At 38.6% G+C, this 24,950-nt stretch overlaps 1 protein-coding gene across 2 annotated transcripts in view; it reads left to right on the plus strand.

The window, feature by feature from the left end:
- The first annotated feature begins 3,633 nt into the window (after positions 1-3,633).
- The window catches only part of SLC25A13 (solute carrier family 25 member 13), a 272,518-nt gene continuing 251,201 nt past the window's right edge, over positions 3,634-24,950 (plus strand). For both annotated transcript variants that reach the window (XM_086397737.1, XM_086397738.1), the window contains exon 1: positions 3,634-3,776. The gene's annotated coding sequence lies outside the window, so the exon portion shown is untranslated. The remainder of the gene's footprint in view (positions 3,777-24,950) is intronic.

Genomic DNA, 24,950 nt, shown 5'->3' on the forward strand with positions numbered 1-24,950 from the left:
TAAGTAGTGACTTTAAATTGGCCAAAAAGGAAAAACAAAAAAGAGTACAATGTGTTGGCAAATGCCAGGAGACAGTGGTGACCGCTTGTCTTTTTACAGGACATGGTAAATGACATTTAACCAAAAAAAAGTTTGAAAGAATACTAAGACTAAAATACTTCTAAAGGTCTCTGGCTCCTTTTTAAAGAATCACTTGAAGGATGGTGAGCATTCATCTCTGAAAATTGACAGTCACGATAAATAGGGATAAATAGAAAATCAAGAAAATAAATCATGGTATTTACCAAAACCCAGAAAATTTTAAAATTTATTCTATTCACACTGATAGAACACAAGTTCATTTACTGCCTTGGAGGGCCGAGGTCTTTCAGTGGATAAAACTGAGACATGGTTTCTCTGTTGGGCTAGATCTCTTGGGCAAGTGGACCCGCGGCAGCTGAGCAAACACTCTGGCACTCTCTGCAGCTCGGGACCTCTGTGAGGGCTGCTGGAGGAGCGGAAGGCAGCCACCCCTCAGAATGTGAGCGAGCGGAGAGAACAAGATGGTCTCGGGGCACCAGTAGCCCATTACTTCCAGATCAGCAAGGTCCCGTTCTCACAGACCCTCGTCAGACTCAGCCTGGGGACGCCTGCCCGCCTCTGTCAGACGGCCAATCACGCTGGGTGCTGAGGCCCTCCCGCTGCTGCCCCCAGGAGTTTTGGCCCAAATCGTTTCCCGCTACATTTCCTTTCTCCATTGCCATGTAGAAAAGTGTGATGAGGCATGGAAAACAGTATCGTGAGCCAAATAATACACTCTCTTTGAATCAACTGGTCCGGTATCCTTAAATAAAAAAGAATTTTGCTTCTAACTTCAAAGCCAGTCTCCAAACTTGAAAGAAACTCAAAAGACCACAGGATGCGGTTCTGTAGACTACAGTGAGGTAGAGAACAGAAAAGGGAGGTACCATAAGAGCCTGGGGGAAATGTAGATAATTCAAAAGTGTGGCTCCAGTTGTGGGCTTTAGGGCATTTGCTGTAGCCAAGGGGTTTCCATATCGCAAAAGTGTGAAACAAGATTAATTATAATCCCTGCTTCTATCAAGTTCATGAAAATTAATTGTACCAGAGTATAGATTTTCGTTAGTATTATTAAAGACAGAGATGATGCAGCCTGAAATCTTATATTTTATGCAATATGAACAGAAATAGTCACAAACTAAGGTATATATGAAAGTATGTGCTCAGTTGCTCAGTCATGTCTGACTCTTTGCAACCCCATGATCTGTAGCCCACCAGGCTCCTCTGTCTGGGATTTCCCAGGCAAGAATACTGGAGTGGGTATAATTAGTGCAAAATATTCTTGTCAGGTAATTCACTTGGAAAGCAGTCAGTCTCTTCTGTAGACTGTGCCCGCATGTGTACAAGGAAGGACCGAAAAAGAAAAATGAGTATAGAAAAACAACTAAGGAAAATGTAGGGCAGAAGTGGAAGTCAAAACAAACTTCCATCTAGAATGATGTGATTAAGTAGCCAAAGGCTGGCCCTCAGACATCAAAGTAAGGCAAGAACAGGGGTGTTTTCCAAGCTCCTTGTTGAATAAGGGAATCATTTCACTGTGTGAATTACAACAATGCACATGATACCAGCCCCCGGTCCTCCTTACTAGTCATAACAAAAATTACCTGAAACATATACAGAGTGAAGGAAAGAATTCTGGTTTCGAATATTGAGAATTTAAGAAGAGAGAAGTTATTTCTTCCAAAGGCTGAAAATGTACCCAGTATATGTATACGTGTGTGCATATATTCTGTGATTTTACACGTAATTTTTTTATACTTTCCCTAAGAGTCTGAAATAATTTAATCTTCTTGCAATTTTTTTAAGAAAATAGACTATAAACATTCACATTATTAACTATATATTTAGTGGACACGAAAGAACAAGAAAAAAAAATTCAACTGGGGAATTTCTGCCAATAAAAGATCGGGTTGAATTTCATGACACTTGGAAAAGCAAAGCAGGCTCTTTGGAAAGTTATAGGCTAAGTTTTAAATCCGCTTAATGATAATGGTAAGTCACTTTAAGTATTGTCACTATATGCTCTTAATTAAGTTAGATGCATGTATGTCGATGCTCAGTCACTCATGTCATGTCCAACTCTTTGCAACCCTATGGACTGCAGCCCACCAGGCTCCTCTGTCCATGGGATTCTCTAGGCAGGAATATTAGAGTGGGTTGCCATTTCCTTCTCCAGAGGAGCTTTCCAAACCAGGGATCGAACCTGCATCTCCTGCATTGTCAGGTGGATTCTTTACCACTGAACCATCTGGGTAGCCAGTTAAGTTAAATATAATTGTTTAAATAAATTACTGAACTTTCCTTCTTTTAAAATAGAAAAATGTAGCAGTTACCACCTTAACAAAATGATCAAATGTAGCATCCCTAGTAATGGAACGAATTACTTGATTCCATCTTGATGGAATGCTCTCTGAAGCTCATAACACAACCTCCATAGTATTCTCACCAAAATGTTTAATCTGAACATGTTCACAAGGAAACAATGAAATCTAGATTACGGAATATTCTCTAAAATACTGGTCCCCAACCTTTTTGGCACTAAGGACTAGTTTCATGGAAGGCAATTTTTTTCATGGACCGAGTGGGTGGAGGGGATGGTTTCAGGATGATTCAAGGGCATTACACTTATTGTGCATTTTATTTCTATTATTATTGCATCAGCTCCACCACAGATCATCGGGCATTAGATCCTGGAAGCTGGGGATCTCTGCTGTAAAAGAATTGGGTCTGACCCTTAGAAAATGGAATGCTATGAAAGACAAGCAGAAGATGGTACTATTCTACATTAAAAGAAACTAAAATGATAAGGTCATCATATGTAAAGCATAATCATTGATCAGATTCTGGGTCAATAATAACTGTAACAAAGATCATTTTGTAAACAATTGAAGAAATTTGAATATAGACTCTATGTTAGGTATTATTGGCTCATTATTAAATATCTTGGGTGGCTCTGTAGAAGACTATCTTCGTTCATAAGAAATACATGTTGAAGTATTTGGGGTAAAGGGTCATATCTGGAAGTTGCTTTCAAGTGTACATACAGATGTGTGTGTGCCTGTGTGTGTGTGTAGAGAGGGAGAAAAAGAGAAAAGCTAATGTTGCAAAATATTAAGAGCCAGTGAATCCAGGTGAAAAGTATATAGTACTATTATTTCAGGTTTTAGTGGATTTTAAATTGTTTTATAAAGACACTGTGTTACTAAATAGTGGCTAAAGGCTTAGCAAGCTTTCAGGTAATAAATGAAGAAGGAATGATGGAATTAGACTGGCCCCATTGTGTAATCTTTCATATACTCATAGATCTAAGCACTGAGCATCAATGGTCATAAAAAGAAAAACAGTCAGGTACTTTATGCCTTTTATTAGAACACACCACTATTATAAAGTGACTTTGACAAAAAATATCAAGCCTGAAACTGTCTAACCCTCTAGGTCAGCTCATCTCAAACATCACCAGAATCAAAAGCACCTGGAGGGCTTGTTAGCTACTGATTGTGGGCCTGATTTCCAGGGTTTCTCATTCTGTGAGCCTGGGGTAAATTTCAATAATCTGCATTTCTAACAGGTCCCCAGGTAAACCTGAGGCTGCGGTCCAAGCCCACCCTTTGAAAAGAACCTCTCTAGATCAACATACTAATTTACAAGAGCTACAAATTATAGAGGAACACGTCAAATGATACCATAGAGATGTTATCAACAATCCCAGACAGTGGGTAGGTAAAGGGAAAAATATTCTTAAATACATAAATCTCAATTTAAATAAAGATGAAGGGGAACATACAGGTTAAAAGATATACCAATCAACTGCAATATGAAAATTTTTACTTGGATACTTATTTAACTGCATTTTAAAGTATTTATTAATTTATATGATATTTAGAAATTTGACTATTGACTGAATGAATTATGGTTAATTTTTTAGGTGTGTTACTGGTATTTTTTAAAGGAGTTCTTATTTCTCAGATGTACATATTAAAATATTTATAAATGAAAAGGGAGAAAGAGTTTAAAAACATAAATAAAGGCAACAGATCTATAATTTTCAGTAACTTCACTGATTTTTTATTCTCCAGCAAGAATATTTTTATCCTGCTTGTTTCATCTTTAATATTCCTATTTAACTTTTTTCCATCTTCCTTCTCCCAGCTGGTAACTCAACTCCTAGAATTCTGAGATAGTCATCACAATTATTTTCACAGCTAAATTCTCTTTGCCTTAGTGCCAGCATACATCTTTTCTGAATCTAGGGTACATATGTACTGTTTTCCTTAAAATTTTGGCCTTCCTAAATGTCAAAAATATTAAAACAAGCATACCCATAATCAGTATGTTATATTTTAATTACAAGCAAAAATATTATGAAGTTTAGTTTTATTGTGAAAATATGAAATATAAAGAGGGTATGATGAACATATTTCTTAAAAATAACAAGTGAAAAATTGTGCACTGACCACCCAGCATAGGAAATAGGATATTATCAGTACCCCTCAAAGATACCTGTGCATCCTCAACGAAATCACCTTCCCTGAAAGTAACCATTTTGTTGAATTTTGTGCTAAATTTTCCTTTGCTGTATTATATACTTTTATATAAGCATAATCATACCATATTCATTCTTCTGTGTATTTGTTGTTGTTGTTTACAACATTATGTTTTTGAGATTCAGCCACAAAGGTATGTAGAGCAGTAATCCATTCATTGTCACTGCTGGACAGAATTTATTTGTACAGCTACTCCAAGACTTTTTTATCCCTGATTGTGTTGATGGATATTTTATCTTTCTCTTTCTGAATTTTACACTTCCTTATTTGATTGTACTGTTACCTCCATTACAAGGTTACCCTGAAATGGTGATACAGAGCTGACTTTTTTGTGTGTTTTAAATCTGTGGTTGCTGCCTGCCGGCTTTCTCTAGTTGCGGCCGCGGAGGGCTAATTCTTTGCTGCAGCGCGCAGGCTTCTCTCGTTTCCGAAGGCAGGCTCTAGGCAAGTGAGCTTCAGGAGTTGCAGCACGTGGGCGCAGGGCTAGTGGAGAACAGGCTTAGCTGCTCTGAGGCGTATGGAATCTTCCAGACGAGGGACTGAACCTGTGTTCCCTGCACTGGCAGGCGGATTCTTAACCACTGTACCACCGGGGGAGTCCCGAGATGACGTTTTACAGTCAGTTCTTCCTGACTTGAGTAGCATGGCTACAGTGTGATGCTTAATTGTGATGCTGGCTTTTGGGCTCAAATATAGATTTAAATCATGTTAAGGAAATATTAATCTAGTCTTATTTAATTGGATGTTTTTGTCAGAACTCATTGCTGGATTCTGTCAGGTGCCTGTTGAACGTTCATGGAGACGATCATGTGATATTTCGAATTAGTTCTTTCAATTTAATAATTTTTAATATATAAATATTACTGAATCATGAAATAAACTCCTCTTATTAATGATATTTTAATTTTAAATTTTGCTGCTAGAGTTTATTTTAGAGTTTAGCCATGCCAGTATTCTTGCCTGGAAAATCCCAGGGACAGAGGAGCCTGGTGGGTTACAGACCATAGGGTTGCAGAGTTGGACACAACTTATGAACCAAACAATATTTATAAACGAGATTGGTCAATAGGCCTTTTTAAGTATAATGTGCCAGATTTTGAAATCAATATATCGAGTTGTAAAAATAGTCTGGAATAGTGTTTTGTTTTTGTTTTTCAATGTTGTGGTTATCTAAATAGCACTAGTATCGTATTCCCTTTGAAGTTTTCGTAAAACTTCCCATAGACTCAAATGGCCCTGGAGTTTTACTGATTTTATTTCTTCTAAGGACATCATTTTGGTTAGGTTTTCCTATATCTTCTGATCAGTTTTGCTATTAGATTTTCTTAAATGAGAGGTATTCTGTTCATCCAAATTTGCAAATATATTTTCACAGAGCTGAGTGTTCTCTTATTTTTCTTTTAATTTCCTCTGTTTCTGCCGTGATTTCTCTATTACATTTTTTTAATCTGTTTCTGTTCTTTTTTTAAATTATACCTGGTGTTTTACCTATTTTATTATTTAATAACCTTTTACATTTTTTATTAGTATTATATTTTATGTGTTCTAAATCACTATTGTATTACCTCATTTCATTTCTGTGCTTCATTGACTTCTTCTAATAAAGTTATTTAAAGCTATTGAATTTCCTCTAAAGGTTGCTTTAGTTCTGTCCTTCATATCTGGATATCTAGTATTTTTGTTATTCTTTGGTAGAAATTCTAGGATTTTAGTTTAGATTTGTTGATGAGAAGTTGTTTAAAAGAGAACTTTTTAGATTCTAGGCAGAAGGAATTTTTTTTTCATAAACTTGTTTGTAATTTATAATTTTATGTCATATGCTGCTGCTAAGTCACTTCAGTCGTGTCTGACTCTGTGCCACCCCATAGACGGCAGCCCACCAGGCTCCCCCGTCCCTGGGATTCTCCAGGCAAGAACACTGGAATGGGTTGCCATTTCCTTCTCCAATGTATGAAAGTGAAAAGTGAAAGTGAAGTCGCTCAGTCGTGTCCGACCCTCAGCGACCTCATGGACTGCAGCCTTCCAGGTTCCTCCATGCATGGGATTTTCCAGACAAGGGTGCTGGAGTGGGGTGCCATTGCCTTCTCCGTATGTCATATAATGTTGCCTATATTATATCTGCATTTTGAAGTTTATTGAGCTTTTGTTTTAAATTTCCTAACAAGTAGTTAATTTCTGGTGTATATTCATAAAGCAACTGAAATTAGTTTATATTTTTAGGATGCATATTACAGTTTTTGTAATATGTGTGTGTGTGATTCAGATTTACCCTATTAACTATTTTTGTAGTTCTTTATATATTTACATTTTTTTTCCCATTTTGCCAGTCACTAACTGTTTCTCCCCTTCGAAGCACACAGTAGAAATGTTCCACCTACCCTTTTTAGGTTATGTTTTGGATAATGAAATCTTTAAATGCTGTTGTACTATTTACCATATTCCTATTTGCTTGCCACAGCACCCAGAAGGGAACATTCCACTTATGGGAAATTTGATCAACTTGCATCCTGGGTGAAAAAGAGATTGAGATCAGTCCTCCTCAGACTCATGATGTACATATAATATGAGCAGGAATTAATCTTTGTTAGTTTAAGCTACTGGAATTTGGGGATTGTTATTATTTACAAGATAAGTATAACCCAGTGTTTCTGAATATAGGAGTAAGGGGTACAGCAGATTTTAGCAGTAGATTGATTCAGCAGCCCAATTATGTCATTAAAGACTCAGATTTTTCCATTTTTTCACTCTTTGGAATCTCACTGATACCAAGAGAGGTAGCAGGTTTAGGATTTCTATTCAGATGTGAAATAGTAAAAGCAAGATGGAAAAGCATCTTTCCTCTAGCCTTCTTTTAGGGGCAGGGGACCTTCCAGGAGAAGACCTTTATACCTCACTGACTAGAACTGTGTCACAAGCCCATTTTGAACCAATCACTGGTAATAGAGGCAGAATTTTCATGATTGACATAGAGGAATGATCTGAGATGAAGTAGATTTGGGGGTATCAAACACAGTGACTTCTGCCAATAGCAAATAATCTCTGTTAGTATATAAACATATTGTGGGAACTATTGTTTTTCAATATCTTAATACTTATAAGAAATATGCGATAGAATTAGCTTCACAAATAAGGATCTAATTTGTTTTTACATTCTGGAGTCATTAATTTTCCCCAGATCCTGAATTTAAAAATTTTCAGTTTCTTTGGTGATAGTTTTTATATTTTGATTTGTGTTCTTTCTCAGGCCTTTTATTTTTCTTTCAGATTTATTAAGATATAATCAACATACTGTACTGTATAAATTTAAAGTATACAGCATAATGATTTGACTTATATACATTGTGAAGTGATGACCACAATAAGTTTAGTGAACATCCATCATCTTATACAGATACAAAATTAAAGAAATAAAAACATTTTTTCCTGTGTTAGGATTTACTCTCTGAACAACTTTCATATGTAACATACAGCAGTGTTGATTGTTTTTATTTTGTTGTACGTCACATCCCTAGTCCTGATTTATAACTGGAAGTTTGTACTGTTTGACCACCACCCAATTAACCCTCCTCTCACCCTGCCACCTCTAGTAACCACTATGAATGTCTTTGCTTGTTTTGAGATATAACTGAGCTAAAATACAATATTGGTTTCTAGCATGTGGCACAGTGATGATATGTCTATACATTTCAAAATGATCACCATGGTAAGTCTAGCTACGGTATGTCATCATATGTAGTTACTGACTGTATTCCCTGCGCCGTGCATTTCATACCTCTGACTCGTGTAATTTGCAACGGGAGTTTTGTACCTCTTAATCTTCCTCACCTATGTCTCTTATTCCCCCACCCCATTTCCTCTGGCAACCACCTGTTTGTTTTCTGTATCTATAGCTCTGTTTCTGTTTTGTTATATTTGTTCATTTGTTTTGTGTTTTAGATTCTGCATGTAAGTGAAATCATACAGTATTTGTCTTTCTCTGTCTGACTTATTTTATTTAGCAGAATACACTGTAGGTCTATCCATGAGATCACAAATGGCAAGATTCATTCCATTCTTTTTACGGCCGGGTAACATTCTAAATCATCTTCATCCATTCATATATTGGTGGGCACTTAGGTTGTTTCCATATGTTGACTATCATAAATAATGCTGCTAAAAACATTGAGGTGCATGTATCTTTCCTATGCAGTGTTTTTATTTCATATCTTTCCCATATAGAGTAATTGCTGGATCATATGGTAGTTCTGGGGCTTCCCAGGTGACTCTAGTGGCAAACAGCCTGCCTACCAGTGCGGAGACAAAAGAGGTGTGGGTTCAATCCCTGGGTCAAGAAGATCCCCTGGAGGAGGGCATGGCAGCCCAATCCAGTATTCTTGCCTGGACAATCCCATGGACAGAGGAGCCTGGTGCGCTACAGCCCACAGGATAGCAAAGAGTGGGACACAATTGAGCAACCTAGCTCACATGCCCACATGAAGGTTCTATTTTTAATTTTTTGAGGAATTTCTATACTGTTTTCTTTAGTTTTTGCAACAATTTATGTTCCTACCAACAGTGTATGAGAATACCCTTTTCTCCACATCTTTGTCAAAACTTGTTGTCTTTTGGATAATAGACATTCTGACAGATGTGAGGTGATATCTCATTGTGGTTTTATGTGTATTTCCCTGATGACTAATGATGGTGAACAACCTTTCATATGCCTACTGGCCATCTGTATGTCTTCTTTGGAAAAATATCCATTCAGGTCTTCTGCCCATTTTTTAATTGGGTTGTTTGGGTTTTTTGATGTTAAGTTGTAAGAGTTATTTGTATTTTGGATATTAACCCCTTATTAGAGGGGCTTTCCTGATAGCTCAGTTGGTAAAGAATCCACCTGCAATGCAAGAGACCCTGGTTCAATTCCTGGGTCAGGAAGATCCCCTGGAGAAGGGCTAGGCTACCCACTCCAGTATTCTTGAACTTCCCCCTTGTGGCTCAGCTGCTAAAGAATCTGCCTGCAATGTGGAAGACCTAGATTCGATCCCTGGGTTGGGAAGATCCCCTGAAAAGGGAAAGGATCCCCACTCCAGTATTCTGGTCTGGAGAATTCCATGGACTGTATAGTCCATGGGGTCACAAAAACTCAGACACAACTGAGTGACTTTCACTTTCACTTTCATTCCATACATCATTTTGCATTTCTGTACACTAACAATGAGCTCTCAGAAAGAGAGAAAAAAAGGAAACAATTCCATTGACAAACTCATCAAAAAGAATAAAACACCTAGGAGTAAGTCTAACTGAGGAGTAAAAGACATGTACTTGGAAAACTGTAAGACATTGGTGCAAGAAACTGAAGATGACACAAGCAGATGGAAAGGCAGGCCCTGTTCATAGATTAGAAGAACAAATGTTGTTAAAATGATTATGCTACCCAAGGCAATCTACAGATACAGTGCAATCCCTATCAAAGCACCAATGGCATTCTTCCCTGAAGTGGAACAAATAATTCTAAAATTTGTATAGAAACAAAAAATACCTTGAATAGCCAAAATGATCCTGAAAAAGAAGAAAAAAGCTGGAAGTATCATGCTCTCCAATTTCAAACTATATTACAAAGCTGCAGCTGTCAAAATAGTATTGCTATTGTTGCTCAGTCTCTAAGTCATGTCCAACTCTTTGCAACCCTATGGACTGCACACGCCAGGCTTCTCTGTCCTTCACTATCTCCTGGAGTTTGCTCAAACTCATGTCCATTGAGTCAGTGATGCTATCTAACCATTTCATCCTCTGCTGCCCTCTTCTTCTTTTGTCTTCAGTCTTTCCCAGCACCAGGGTCTTTTCCAATGAATCAGATCTTCACATTGGGTAGCCAAAGTAATGGAGCTTAAGTTTCAGCATCAGTCCTTCCAATGACTATTCAGTATTGATTTCCTTTAGGATTGACTGGTTTGATCTCCTTGCTGTCCAAGGGACTCTCAAGAGTCTTCTCCAGCACCACAATTCTGACCTTTGTCATTAAAATGATGTCTTCTTTTTAATATGCTGTCTAGGTTTGTCATAGCTTTTCTTCCAAGGAGGAAGCGTCTTTTAATTTCATGGCAGCAGTGACCATCCACAGTGATTTTGGAGCCTGAGAAAATAAAATAAAAACAGTATAGTACTGGCATAAAAACAGACACATAGATACACAGAACAGAATAGAGAGCCCAGAAATGAACCCTTACTTACATGGGCAATTAATCTATGACAAAGAAGGCAAGAATATACAACAGAGAAAAGACAGATTCTTCAATAAATGGTGTTGGGAAAATTGGACAGCCACATACAAAAGAATGAAACTGGACAACTTTCTCATACCATGCACAAAAATAAATTCAAAATGGCTTGAATAATTTAAAATGTAAGACCTGAAGCCATAAAAATCTCTAGAAGAAAACATAGGCAGTAATCTCTTTGACATCAGCCTTAGTAATTTTTTTTGGATCTGTCTCTGCAGACAAGGGAACAAAAGCAAAACTAAAACAAATGGGACTACATCAAACTCAAAAGCATTTGTGGGGCTTCCCTGGTGGCTCAGTGGTAAACAATCCTCCTGCCAATGCAGGAGCCACAGGTTCGATCCCTGATCCAGGAAGATCTCCCTGCTGTGGAGCAACTAAGCCCATGAGTCACAATTAATGAAGCCCACGCGCCTAGAGTCTGCTCCGCAACGAGAAGCCGCCACAATTAGGAGCCTGCCTACCACAACTAGAGAAAAGCCCTCACAGCAACTGAGACCCAGCACAGCTGAAAATAAATAAAAGTAAAATTATTTTCAGAAAGCATTTACATAGCAAAGGGAACTATCAACAAAATAAAAAGGGCACCAACTGAATGGGACAAATACATTCTTAGGCCTTTTATTTATAAAAATGTCCTCTTACATGTTCTCAGTAGAAACAGAGAAATGATTAAAAAAAAAAATGTAAAATTTTAACCCAGAGCAAGCAAGATATGAGTGTAATTGTATATTGCCTAAGAAAGGCAACAAATCTCACTTTAACCAAGTTTCTCATGGTTTTTGACAACTCAGCTAATTGTGGTCCTTTTATTTTACTTGGCTAACATATTTATTCTTATCCAGACATTCAGCAATTACCATGTATGTTATCTCCTTGTTAGATATTGCTCCTGCTAAATTTACTTATTTGTAGCAATAGTAGATGATGTAATGATACTGAATATTTTCATAACTTAATGATTCCAGATTTCAATTTGCTTAAACATTATTAGTTAAAAATTATTTAAATTTTAAACAAATTAGTTAAACATATGTGTTCTGTTATCTAAACTATAGTAAAGTTTTAAAGCCACAATATCTGGTCTTCTGACTAAGGCTCAAGAAATACTTGATAATATGATGTAATGAGAAATAATCAATTTTTAAAATTAAGTACTTCTTTTCTATAAATGAAAACACTGTATTATTAATATATAGGTCATTCAGTCATGTCCACTCTTTGGGATCCCATGGATTGTAGCTCGCCAGTCTCCTCTGTCCATACAGTTCTCCAGGCAAGAATACTGGAGTGGGTAGCCATTCCCTTTTCTAGGGGATCTTTCCAACCCAGGGATTGAACCCCAGTCTCCCACATTGCAGGTCCTGAGCTACCAAGAAAACACTTTGGTAGTATACAAAAGTTTCTTAGTTACACAGTTTTGAGTGCCTATAATAGGTGGGGGTGACCTATTTTTCTAATTGCGTCTTAACTGTAAGTACTGATGCTTTTCTCTATTTTTGACAGACATTTTAAAACTACCTCATACACTTCTCTGCTTTGATAATAAGAATAATCCAGACTTTTCTGGATGCTTCAGGTTCACCATTATCAGTTACTCTCCTGAGCTTTAGATGTGGATTTTTGGCTGTGTCTACTGTAACATGTTCCCCTAAATAACTTCTGGATTAATTTACTTTTCATCTTGTTTTTCTTTTATTTTTCAAATTAAAAAAAATTCTATTGGCGTATAGTTGATTTACAGTGCTGTGTTAGTTTCAGGTTAAAGTGAATCAGTTATACATACACATACGTGTGTGTGTGCTCATTCGCTCATTCATGTCTGACTCTTTGTGACCCCATGGGCTGTAACCCACCAGATTCCTCTGCCAGGCAAGATACTGGAGTTGCCATGCCCTCCTCCAGGGGATCTTCCCAAGCCAAGGATCAAACCCTCATCTCTTACGTCTCTTGCACTAGCAGGCGAGTTTTTTACATAAATCTTTTTAATATCTGCATGGTATACTTTCATATGAATGGATCTTAATCTAACCTGTCCCCTCTCCTTCATTTATATGTATTGCAGTTATATTGTCTTTTGTTTGTACAAACAGTGTTGCAATGAGCATTTTTTCTTTGCACTTTTATGTAAGTGTATCTGTAGGAGGAATTTCTAGAAGGAAGCTATACATCTTTTCCAATTTACATGCTGACAATATATAAGTCAGACTTAGCACTTCTAAGATATTATCCAGAGGCTATATCTGCAGATGAATAACTCTGAAAACATTTAATTGATTAGCAGGAGGAGTTAAATGTTGAATGACCTCTATCCTTGTATGAAAATACATCTCCATTTCACTACTCTTTTTGATGAGTTGATGTTACCATAGAGTGATTTATGAACAATTTCCAAAGTAATTTCCTTAATTTGGGGGTTATAGATATTTCACAGACTTTCAAATAAGAGAATAATGGCCACTGAAAATAACAGAATAAATTTGTGAGAAAAAAGAGTAGTTTGAAAAAATGATGTTTTCCAAATGTTCCTCATATTTCGTTCAAGGCTCATCTCTCATTCACAGTACCTTATTGTTTTTAAAAATGTTTTGTGCTTTTTGCGTGTGTTGCTGAAGGTTACTGGCATATGCCTTATTTTTGCAAATCAAATGTTTCTTTAAAATTCAACAAATTTTCAATGAGAGTTCATTAGGCTGAGAAATGGTTCAGAACTCATTTTAAAACATGCATGATAATTAGGGAACATCAAAGAGTATTGTTACATTCTAAACAGTAAACAACCTACTGTTAATGAGTTAACAAATTCCAAACACTAACCCACAGAACAGAGAGAACAGAAGCTTTGTTTTTTTAAGGCAAGTCTAGATTAAGCTAATGATTTACTCAATCCTGCTTCTCAAAAACGAGTTTCACTGAAGACTGCAGGTATCATTGCAAGGGTCAAAGTTCATGAAACTTTGGAGCTGAGAGACCTTAGGTACCTCTCTATCTATCAGCAGCCCTGCCAGCAGATGAGGAAACTGATCTGACCCGTGTCATGTTTGGTTCCCAACAGGCTGAACTAGGACATAGCTTTTCTCCTCTCAACCTAGGTTACTTTCTACTATATTTTGCTGTGTCTGTATTCAGATACGTAAAAGTACTCACAACACTAGCTAACAAGTTTACTAGTGGTGTATTATTTTTTTAATTGATATTTTAAAAATCTTTCATGTTGAGAATCACTGTGATAAATAACAGGGATTCACCAGTGAATGAGAAGGAAAGTTTCTCTTTCAGGAGTCCATGTTCTGGTGGGAAAAGCATATACCCTTGATTAGAAAAGCATCAGAACAAGAATGAGAAATCCAGCTAGGACTGATTAGCTTTCTCCCCTGGGCTTGTTAGGAGTAGTAGAATGTCTGTCTCATTATATCATTTTTGCCCCGAGATCTGTGTGCTTGTGTGCTCAGTCGCTCTGTGGTGTCTGACTCTTTGCGACCGCAAGGACTGTATCCTGCCAGTCTCCTCTGTCCATGGAATTTTCCATGGCAGAAATACTGGAGCAAGTTGCTGTTTCCTTCTCCGGGGGATCTTTCCGACCCAGGAGTCGAACCCAGGGCTCTTGCACCTCCTGCGTTGGCAGGCATATTCTTTACCGCTGAGCCACCTGGGAAGCCCTGATATCTATCACATTTTAATTACAATTATAATCCCTTATATTATTATAATATTTCAGGTTTAAAAACATGTCTCCATCACTGTATCTGATTCTACAGTAAAATGTGATACAGACATCATCTCCATTTTCTAATTTAAAAACCCGAAGCTAAGAGTGGGTGCCTTACTCAAAGCCTCACAGCCAGGAAGTTGTAGAACTGGGTCTACAATCCCAGGCTTCTGGCTTTCAGTCCAATGAGTTGGTCATAATATTAATCAACTGGAGTTTCCAAAATTACAAACATTTAGTTTTCTGGGAATTTTGAGGTTACTTTAGAAGGGAGATCCTTCAGTGGAAGTTTGGGTAACCTAAATATCCAAATTATAGCATGCTTTCTTGGAAAAGGAAAATAGTAGCGCCCAAAAATTCCATGGAAGTGCTTGTGGCTGTTAGTGAACTGTGAGGATGGCGTTTTGCTAGAAGCATGAAACCACAGTCAGCTTTGAGTTCCTTGGTTTGTTTGTTCCATTTCTTGTCATGGGGATAAGGAAACCTGAAAATAAAATATCACTGAAATTAAATGTGTCTGGAAAGAAGTTTAACAAAATGTTACCAGTCTTGGGTGGTTGGGTTACAAGTTAACTTCATTTTCTTTTTATGCATTTTCCACATTTCCTACAATAATTGTTATTTTTATGATCAGAAGCTATATAATTCATCTACAGCTCTATATGGTTCCCAACCTATTCAAAAAGAGAAAGAAATTTAAACTTTCTTAAGCTGAATATTTGGATAGACAGATACTTGGACGTTTTCCTAACAAATGAACACTCTTAAACATCAGTCTGTGAGTAAGCTAAAGAATTCATCCAGGCATTCGTTCAATCTTCTAACAGATATTAATTGAGCATCCACACGTGCCAAGCATACTTAGGCACTGGGAATACAGGACTGAAGGGCTTCCCAGGTGGTGCTAATGGTAAAGAACCTTCTGCCAATGCAGGAGACAGACTCCATCCCCGGCTTGGGAAGGTCCCCTGGAGGAGGGCACGGCAACCCACTCCAGTGTTCTTGTCTAGAGAATCCCACAGTCAGAGGAGCCTGGCAGGCACGGTCCATACGGTCAAAAAGAGTTAGATATGACTAAAGCCACTTAGCACACATGCAAGTATGCAACATGCTGCTGCTGCTAAGTCACTTCAGTTGTATCTGACTCTGTGTGACCCCATAGACGGCAGCCCACCAGGCTGCCCCATCCCTGGGATTCTCCAGGCAAGAACACTGGAGTGGGTTGCCATTTCCTTCTCCAATGCATGAAAGTGAAAAGTAAAAGTGAAGTCGCTCAGTCGTGTCCGACTCCTAGCGACCCCAAGGACTGCAGCCCACCAGGCTCCTCCGTCCATGGAATTTTCCAGGCAAGAGTACTGGAGTGGGGTGCCATTGCCTTCTCCTAATGGTCTTAATTTTAATTAATTCATTAATTAAGCAGAAAAGGAGAATGAAGTCCCTGGGGTAAGGACATTTTGGATAAGGGTATTCATGGAAGGTGTCACTGAGAAGATGAACTAAAAGACATGAGGTAGTGAGTCATCAGGTCATCACTGCTGCTGCTGCTGTTGTTGCTGCTGCTAAGTCTATTCAGTCGTGTCCGACTCTGTGCGACCCCATAGACGACAGCCCACCAGGCTTCCCCATCCCTGGGATTCTCCAAGCAAGAGTACTGGAGTGGGTTGTCATTGCCTTCTCCAATCAGCTGTATCCCAATACAAAGTAGAAAGTTTTAAAGTTTGAAAAAAAAATCCAGACCAGAAGAGTAATATTCGCCTCCAAGTTGATGTCTGTCCTGTCTGTCTGAACTGTGAAGCTCCTCACCAAGTGTGGCGGGCAGAACAGAGGCTCCTCAAGCACGTCCTCGTCCAAATCCCTGAAACCACTGTACACATCGGAAGGGATTTTGCAGATATGATTAAGTTAAGGAGATGGCAAAATGAGCCTGGATTATACAGGTGTTTTCTATGTAATCAGAAAGTCTTAAGTGGAGATAGGAGACTGGTAATCAGGGAAGAGATTTAAGCTGCTGTGCTGCTGGTTTTAAAGATAGAAAAAGGATCTATGGGCCAAGGAACGCTGGCAGCCTCTAGATGCTGGAAAAAGCAAAGAAACAGATTCTCTGCTAGAGCCTCCAGAAGGAACACAGTCCTGCCAAGACCTTGATTTTGGCCCAGCAAAATCCAGTTTGGATTCTTCTGAACTCCAGATCTAACTGATAAATTTTGGTGGTTTTATGACACTAAGAGTGTGATAATTTGTTACAGCAGCAGTAAGAAACTCATACACCAAGTCACCAACATGATTTCCTTCTCCGACGTTATTTCCTTCTAGTACTTCTCTGTAGCTGAAATTCTGTTGTTCGGTTGACTTGCTTGTTAGTTGTTTCTAGAGCACTCCACTCCTTCAGGAATATAAACTTTTCGAGATGAGGAGGGGTAGCCCTCAGATTGAGCCCATTGCCCGTCCCACACTGAGTCAATGAACTACTAATAATGTTGTTGAAATTGCTCAACATTACTCAGTAACACCAGAGAGCAGGAATGTGGTATTCATTCTTAGGAATCTATTGTGTTCAGGGACATGAGAAGCAATGGGATGGAGAGAAGTATAAACAGCTCCTGATACCCAGGAGATCACAATCCAGTCACATGGAATAACAAGGTAATAGTGATGTAAGATTGCTTTGAACAATTAAGATGCAAATAGAATAGCAATGTTTTGGAAGTCTGTGATTTAAAAGAAAGGCATGATGGGGCACCGTGGTGAAGAGCATTGGCTTTAGACTCAATGCATTCAGTTGAGCACACTTCTTTCCCCAGAGTGACGAGGGGTACCTAATTTCTCCAACTTGATATCTTCATTAGTAAAATGTGGATGATAAGATCCATGCCAGGGGGTGTTGTGAGAATTAAATGAGAAAATGTATAATGCCTGGCATAAAATAATAACTCAATGAATCATAACAAAATTTCAGTTTATTCTCTCAATAAACTCAATAATATTCAGTTTATTTCTCCAGAAGCAATTTTTATGGAACTAGATGGTTTCTCAACCTTTCCTCATCAGGATCCTCTAGAGCTGAGCTATCTTGTTTTGAAGAGCCCTCCTCCTTTCTCATATCTCCCCACTCCCAAATCTGTAATTTCTGCTCAGTACCAAAATTAATTTGCCAAACCAGATTCTGTCAGTTAGGGTTTCCCTTTGCCTATTTTCTTTCAAGAGATGAACTCCAGCCAGAAAAGGGTTCTAGAGGTTAGTTAGGAGACTCTCTAACTAAAAACACAAATGTGGTTTGGAAAGGGTACCGTAAAAAGGCAGAAATATATGGACACAATGATTCTTTCTTTGTGTTAAGATGGATGAGCTACCTTTGTTAGGGCGATTTTGTTTACCTATGTTCTTTTTATAAATGCTGTATATCAATATAAAATCCCTTACTGTTTATTTTCCACTGGACTTTTCTTCCTCTCTCTTTCTTTTTAAACTACTTATTTATTTGACTGTGCTGGGTCTTAGTTACGGCACGCTAGACCTTCAGTCTTCATTGCAGCATGCGGGATCTTTGGTTGTGGCATGCAGACTCTTAGCTGTGGCATGTGGGATCCAGTTCCTTGACCAGGGATTGAACCTGGGCCCCCTGCACAGGGAGAACAGAGTCTTAGCCACTGGACCACCAAGGAAGTTCCTGAACCTTTCTCAGTGTAAATTTCACTGTTTTCTTGGCCACACCTTACTGCCAAGCTGATGAGAAAGGCAGCAATTCTACCTCCCCAAAGTTAAAATTGTGCAGTTAAACACATGCAAGATTTTTTCTCTAACACATAAAAATGCTTTATCTTATTTCTCTTCCATGTAAACCAACATGCAAAAGTACTCCATCTCATATTCTGAATTCTTACCAGCTAAGTGAAAGGAATAACTAGGAATGATCAACAGACAAATCGACCTATGGAAAAGAATCAAGAACCCAGAAATAAACCCAAGCATATATGGCCAACTAATATTTGGCAGAGGAGCCAAGAACACTGAATGGGAAAAAGACAGTCTCTTCAACTGATGCTTGGAAAATTGGATATTCACATGAAAAAGAATGAAACTTAACCCTTATCTTACACCACTCATGAAAATTAACTCAAATGGATTAAAGACATAAATACAAGACCTGAAACCATGAGACTCCTGGAAGAAAACAGGAAAAAAAACTCCTTGACATGGGAATTGGTAGTGATTTTTCTTGGAAACCTAAACCACGAGCAACAAAATAAAAAATAAATACAGATGGCTACATCAAACTAAAAAGCTTCTGCACAGCAAAAGAAGCCATCAACAAATTGAAAAAAAATCTATGAAATAGGAAAAATATTTGCCAATATTCAAAATACATAAAGAACTCATACATCTCAATGGCAAAAAAAAAAAAAAAAAAACAATTTAAAATTGGGCAAAGGACTTGAATAGACATTTCTCCAAAAGAGATATAAAAATGACCAACAGAAACATGAAAAGGTGCTCAACATCACTTATAATTAGGGAAATGCAAACTAAAACTACACTGAGATATTACCTTAAGCCTGTTAGAATAGCTGTCTTCAAACGATAAGGGGGAAAAAAAGATAACAAACGCTGGTGTAGATGTGGAGAAAAGGGAATCTTTGTGCACTGCTGGTGGGATTGTACAGTGGCACAGCCACTATGGAAAACAGTACAGAGTTTCCTCAAAAATTTAAATATAGATCTGCCCTATGATCCAGCAATTCCAGCTCTGGAAACATAGTCAACGGAAATGAAAACACTAACATGAAAAGATATCTGTACCTGTATATTCAGAGCAGCATTATTTACAGTAGCCAAGACATGGAAACAAACTTAGTGTTCATCAGTGGATGAATGAATTAAAAAATTGTGGTATATAAATATGTAGATAGATACAATGGAATATTACTCAACCATAAAAAGTGAGGAAATCCTACCATTTGTGACAACATAGATGGAATTCCAGCTGAGCTATTTCAAATCTTAAAAGATGATGCTGTTAAAGTACTACACTCATAATACCAGCAAATTTGGAAAACTCAGCCGTGGCCACAGGACTGGAAAAGGTTAGTCTTCATTCCAATCTCAAAGAAAGGCAATGGCAAAGAATGTTCAGATTACCTTACAATTCCACTCATTTCCTATGCCAGCAAGATTATGCTAAAAATCCTTCAAGCTAGAACTTCAGCAGTACATGAACCAAGAACTTACAGATGTGTAAGCTCGATTTAGAAAAGGCAGAGGAGCCAGAGATCAAATTGCCAACATATGCTGGATCATAGAGAAAGCAAGGGAATTCCAGGAAAATATCTACTTCTAATTCATTGACTGTGCTAAAGCCTTTGACTGTGTGAATCACAGCAAACTGTGGAAAATTTTTAATGAGATGGGAATACCAGACCACATCACCTGCCTCCTGAGAAACCTGTATGCAGGACAAGAAGCAATAGTTAGAACCGGACATGGAATGACAGACTGGTTCAAAATTGGGAAAGGAGAACACCAAGGCTGTATATTGTTACCCTGCTTATTTAACTTATATTCAGAGTACATCATGCAAAATGCCAGGCTGGATGAAGCACAAGCTGGAATCAAGATTACCAGGAGAAATATCAACAATCTTAGATATGCAGATGATGCTACTTTAATGGCAGACAGTGGAGAGGAGCTAAAGAACCTCTTGATGAAGGTGAAAGAGGAGAGTGAAAAAGCTGGCTTAAAACTCAACCTTCAAAAAATTAAGATCATAGTATCTGGTTCTATCACTTTATGGCAAATAGATGAGGAAAATGTGGAAACAGTGTCAGATTTTATTTTCTTGGGCTCCTCAATCAGTGTGGATGGTGACTGCAGCCACAGATTAAAAAATGCTTGCTTCTTGGAAGAATAGCTATGACAAACTTAGACAGTGTGTTAAAAAGCAGAGGAGACATCATTTTGCTGACAAAGGTCTGTACAGTCAAAGCTATGATTTTTCCAGTAGTCACGTATGGATGTGACAGTTGGACCATGAATAAGGCACCAAAGAATTGATGCTTTTGAACTGTGGTGCTGGGGAAGACTCTTGAGAGTCCCTTGGACAGAGAGCAGATCAAACCCAGTCCATCCTAAAGGAAATGAGTCCTGAATATTCATTGGAAGGATTGATGCTCAAGCTGAAGCTCCAATACTTTGGTCACCTGATGCAAAGAACTGACTCATTGGAAAAGACCGTGATGCTTGGAAAGATTGAAGGCAGGAGGAGAAAGGGATGACAGAGGATGAGATGGTTGGATGGCATCACTGACTCAATGGATATGAATTTGAGCAAACTCTGGGAGACAGTGAAGGACAGGGAAGCCTGACATGCTGCAGTTCATGGGGTTGCAAAGAGTCGGACTCAGCTTGGTGACTGAACAACAAAGATTAAGCCTAAGGGCATAATGCTAAGTGAAATAAGTCAGACAGAGAAAGACAAGTACATTGTGATCTCACTTATATGTGGAATCTAAATAAAACAACCCAAAACAACCCCAAAAATGAACAAACAAAAACCCACACCAAACTAAGGAAAAAGAAATCAGATTTGTGGTTACCAGGGGTGAGGGTCAGGGACGGAGGAGGGGAGGAAGGTGTCAAAAGGTACAAACTTCCAATTATAAGATAAGTAAGTAACCCACTTATCCAAGAATGGGAGTATTCTTGCCTGGAGAATCCCAAGGACAGAGGAGTCTGGCAGGCTACAGTCCATGGGGTTGCAAAGAGTCGGACATGACTGAGCGACTAAGCACGGGATATGATGTCCGATAGTGATGGCTGTAGTTAATACTGCTGTATGATCATAGGAAAGTTGTTAAGAGAGTGGATCTTAAGAGTTCTCATCACAAGAAGAAAACTTTTTTCTTTTCTTTTCATTGTATACGTGAGATGACAGTGATTAACCAAATCTGCTGTAATCATTTTATAATATATATAAATCAACCATGCTGTACACCTTAAATTTATACAATGATGTATGTCAGTTACTTCTTAATAACACTGGGGAAAAAAAGGATGATCAAATCACTTGATTCTTTTAGGATTTAAATAGTGTTATTACATGTGGGAGCAGATGTGTCTTCTTTCCTTTGCTTTGCAAATATGAAGAAATCTGGTCCCAGTCCCAGTCCTTAAAGCCAGAGCTGTGCAATGGGAATTATCATCAGTAATCTCCTCATATGCTGGAGTCTTTCAGAAAATCCAATCTTCCCACTGAGTGAAGGGTCTCAGTAAATATGGCATCTCCCCACCGTTTATTTTGGCAGCTACTCAGGATTCTGTAATAGGGTCATTTTCCTTTTGGAGAGGTGGGAAATTTGAGGAGAGTAGTCTGTGGACTCATGCATGGAAGGATAGACCCCGTGAAGAGCTCTTATAATTTATGATGGGCAGTGGCCTGGGGCGACTGTTAACTGCAGCACAGCCGCCCCCGGAGAACACAGCTTTGGTTGGCCTTTCTGGCTCGCCTGCTGAGACCCACGTGGAACCTCAGTAGGCATAGTAGGTGGTATGTAATTCCTGGGCTCCCAGAAGGCAATAGGAACCAACTTCAAACACTTGTAAAAGAATTCAGGCTGTTTAACAGTGGGGATCTTCCAGTGGAGGCAAGTGAATAAATGTCAGTCTCTCTCCTTTAGAAATATAAACCACTGTATATGTTTTGCCAAGTGTATAAGTGTGTGTGAAGACTGGACTCTGTTCCTATCTCAGGTTATTCAATTCAGTTCATCATAACTATGTATTTAATGCTTTTTGTGTGTATATCTCTGTACATTATTCTGTGGGAAACAGACATGAGTAATGAAGACAGAAGGAAGGGAAAGTCATATTTATAGACTCCATTCTATGTGTGTGCCTGCTGAGTTGTGCAGTCGTGTCCAACTCTTTGCAGCTTCATGGACTGTAGCCCACCAGGCTCCGCTGTCCATGGGATTTTTTTCAAGAACTCTGGAGGGGGTTTCCATTTCCTTGTCCAGGGTGTTTTCCCTACCCAAGGATCAAACCTGCCTCTCCTATGTCTCCTACATTGCAGACAGATTTTTTATCCACTGAGTCCCTGGGGAAGCCCATTCTATGTGCCTGCTTTAAATTTCTTTTAATTGTTACAGCAGGGAGAGGCTGGGTAGTTTAGATTAAAGGTACAGACTTGTGTAATGGAGGGTCAAAATAGAAGGAGTTCGATAAAGTAGAAATTTCTTTTCTTTTCTTTTTTCATGCCAGAGTCCAGAAGTAGTTGCTCCAGGACTGGTGTGACAGTTCTGTTCTGGGGACCCAGACACTTTCTATCTTGTTGCTCAGCCATCCTTCGGGTGTTATTCTCATCTACATGGTCCGAAATGGCTTTCCACCCCATCTACATTCCCTCCCCTTTGCATATATTAGTTCTGCTCACACCCTGTTTGCCAAAGAGTAGCCTCCTGGCCAAAGCCACCTATGTAATATAGGTTTTATTATGGGCAGTCTCAGACCAAGCTAAAAAACAGAAATTCATATACATGAGAGAAAAGGCAAAAGACATATTGTGGAACGTGGCTAGTTAACAATGATTCCCACTTTACAGTTATGAAGTTGAGGTTCATATGGAGTCAAACAACCTACCTAAGATCCACCCCCCAATTTCTCTATATAGCCCCTCTCTGTGACATTGCACCATAGTTGCTTTAGGCTTTTGACTAAGCTATTTCTGCCAGAACAGAGCCCTGAAATGCCAGAGTTATGCATGTCCACAATAAGTTTTATATCCTTTATGTAAAGGGAAATAAGGCTGTGAGGAGAGTCACTTAAGGTAGAGATTTAAAGTGCTCAAGAGGTACCATTTAGCAAGGGCAAATAAGGTTGAAGTAAGTAGAACTTTCACGGAACTATAGGAAGAAGTCCAAACCAACCAGCTAGGGAAGCAAGATGGGTGAGACCTGCCTGGGAGACGTCAAGGCAGGGCCCTCCCGCTCTCTGGTTTTATACCCTCATTGTGACAGTAGTCACTATCATGAATGCTCAACTCTGCCATTGTAACATCAAGCAGCCATAAATTAGACAACACAAAAGCAAAAGGGTGTGGCTGTGTTCCAATAAAATGTTACTAATGAACACTGTATTTTGCCTTTCATGATTTTCATATGAAAATTTGTGTAAAATCATAATTTTACACAAATTATTATTCACCTTTTGATCTTTAAAGAACCATTGAATACGTAAAAATTATTTTAAGCTTGTGTCCATTTAAAAACAGATAATGGGTACATCCCTATCATGGACTATAACTCAGCAATAAAAAGAAACGAACTCGATGCATGCCACAACTTGGATAGATCTCAAAGGAATTATGCTGAGTGAAACAGTCCATCTCGAAGGTCACAGACTATGTAATTCCATTTATATAACTTTCTTAAAGTGACAAAATTATAGCGACAGAGACACATTAGTGGTTAGGGGTTAGGAATTATTGGAGCTAGGAGCATGGTTGTGACTACAAAGGTGGCATGAGGAAGATTTCTCTGATAAGGAAATCCTTCTCTGCCTTTACTGAAGTGATGACTACATGAATCTAGGCAGGCATTGATACAATGATGGAGACACACACACACTGCCATACGGATTTCCTGCCTTTGCTGTTATATTATAATTGTGTAAAATGTAACCCTTGGGGGACACTGAGTGAAGGGTCCTTGACATCTTTATGTACTATCTTTGCAATTTCACAGTTATAATGAATCATATTTCAAAATACAAACTTAAATATAGAATTTCAAAACAAACAGGGGTTGGATTTGGCTTATAGACTATAGTTTGTACACTGGACTAGAAAGAAACATTTGAAGAATGTAACAGGAAAAATTAATATGCATAAACACAGAATATATGTCAATGAGGAAATCAAAAACAACCCTTTAAAAAAAAAAAAAGGATATAATGTGCTTAGTTGCTCAGTCATGTCTGACTTTTTGCTACCCCATGGTCTGCAGCTTGCCAGGCTCCTCTGTCCATGGGGATGCTCCAGGAAAGAATACTGGATTGGGTTGCCATGCCGTCCTCCAGGGGATTTTCCCATGGGGATCTTCCCTCAAGGATTGTACCTGCATCTCTTACATCTCCTGCATTGGCAGGCAGGCTCTTCACCACTAGTGCCACCTAGGAAGCCCCAGTTTCAGGTTTCAGTTCAGTTCAGTTCAGTCGCTCAGTCGTGTCCAACTCTTTGCGACCTCATGAATTGCAGCACACCAGGCCTCCCTGTCCATCACCAACTCCCAGAGTTCACTCAGACTCACGTCCATCAAGTCAGTGATGCCATCCAGCCATCTCATCCTCTGTCATCCCCTTCTCCTCATGCCCCCAATCCCTCCC

This window comes from Bos grunniens, chromosome 4 (genome assembly GCF_055505025.1).
Source record: "Bos grunniens cultivar Pamir isolate PY7600 chromosome 4, Bosgru_T2T1.0, whole genome shotgun sequence".
Lineage (NCBI taxonomy): Eukaryota > Metazoa > Chordata > Mammalia > Artiodactyla > Bovidae > Bos > Bos grunniens.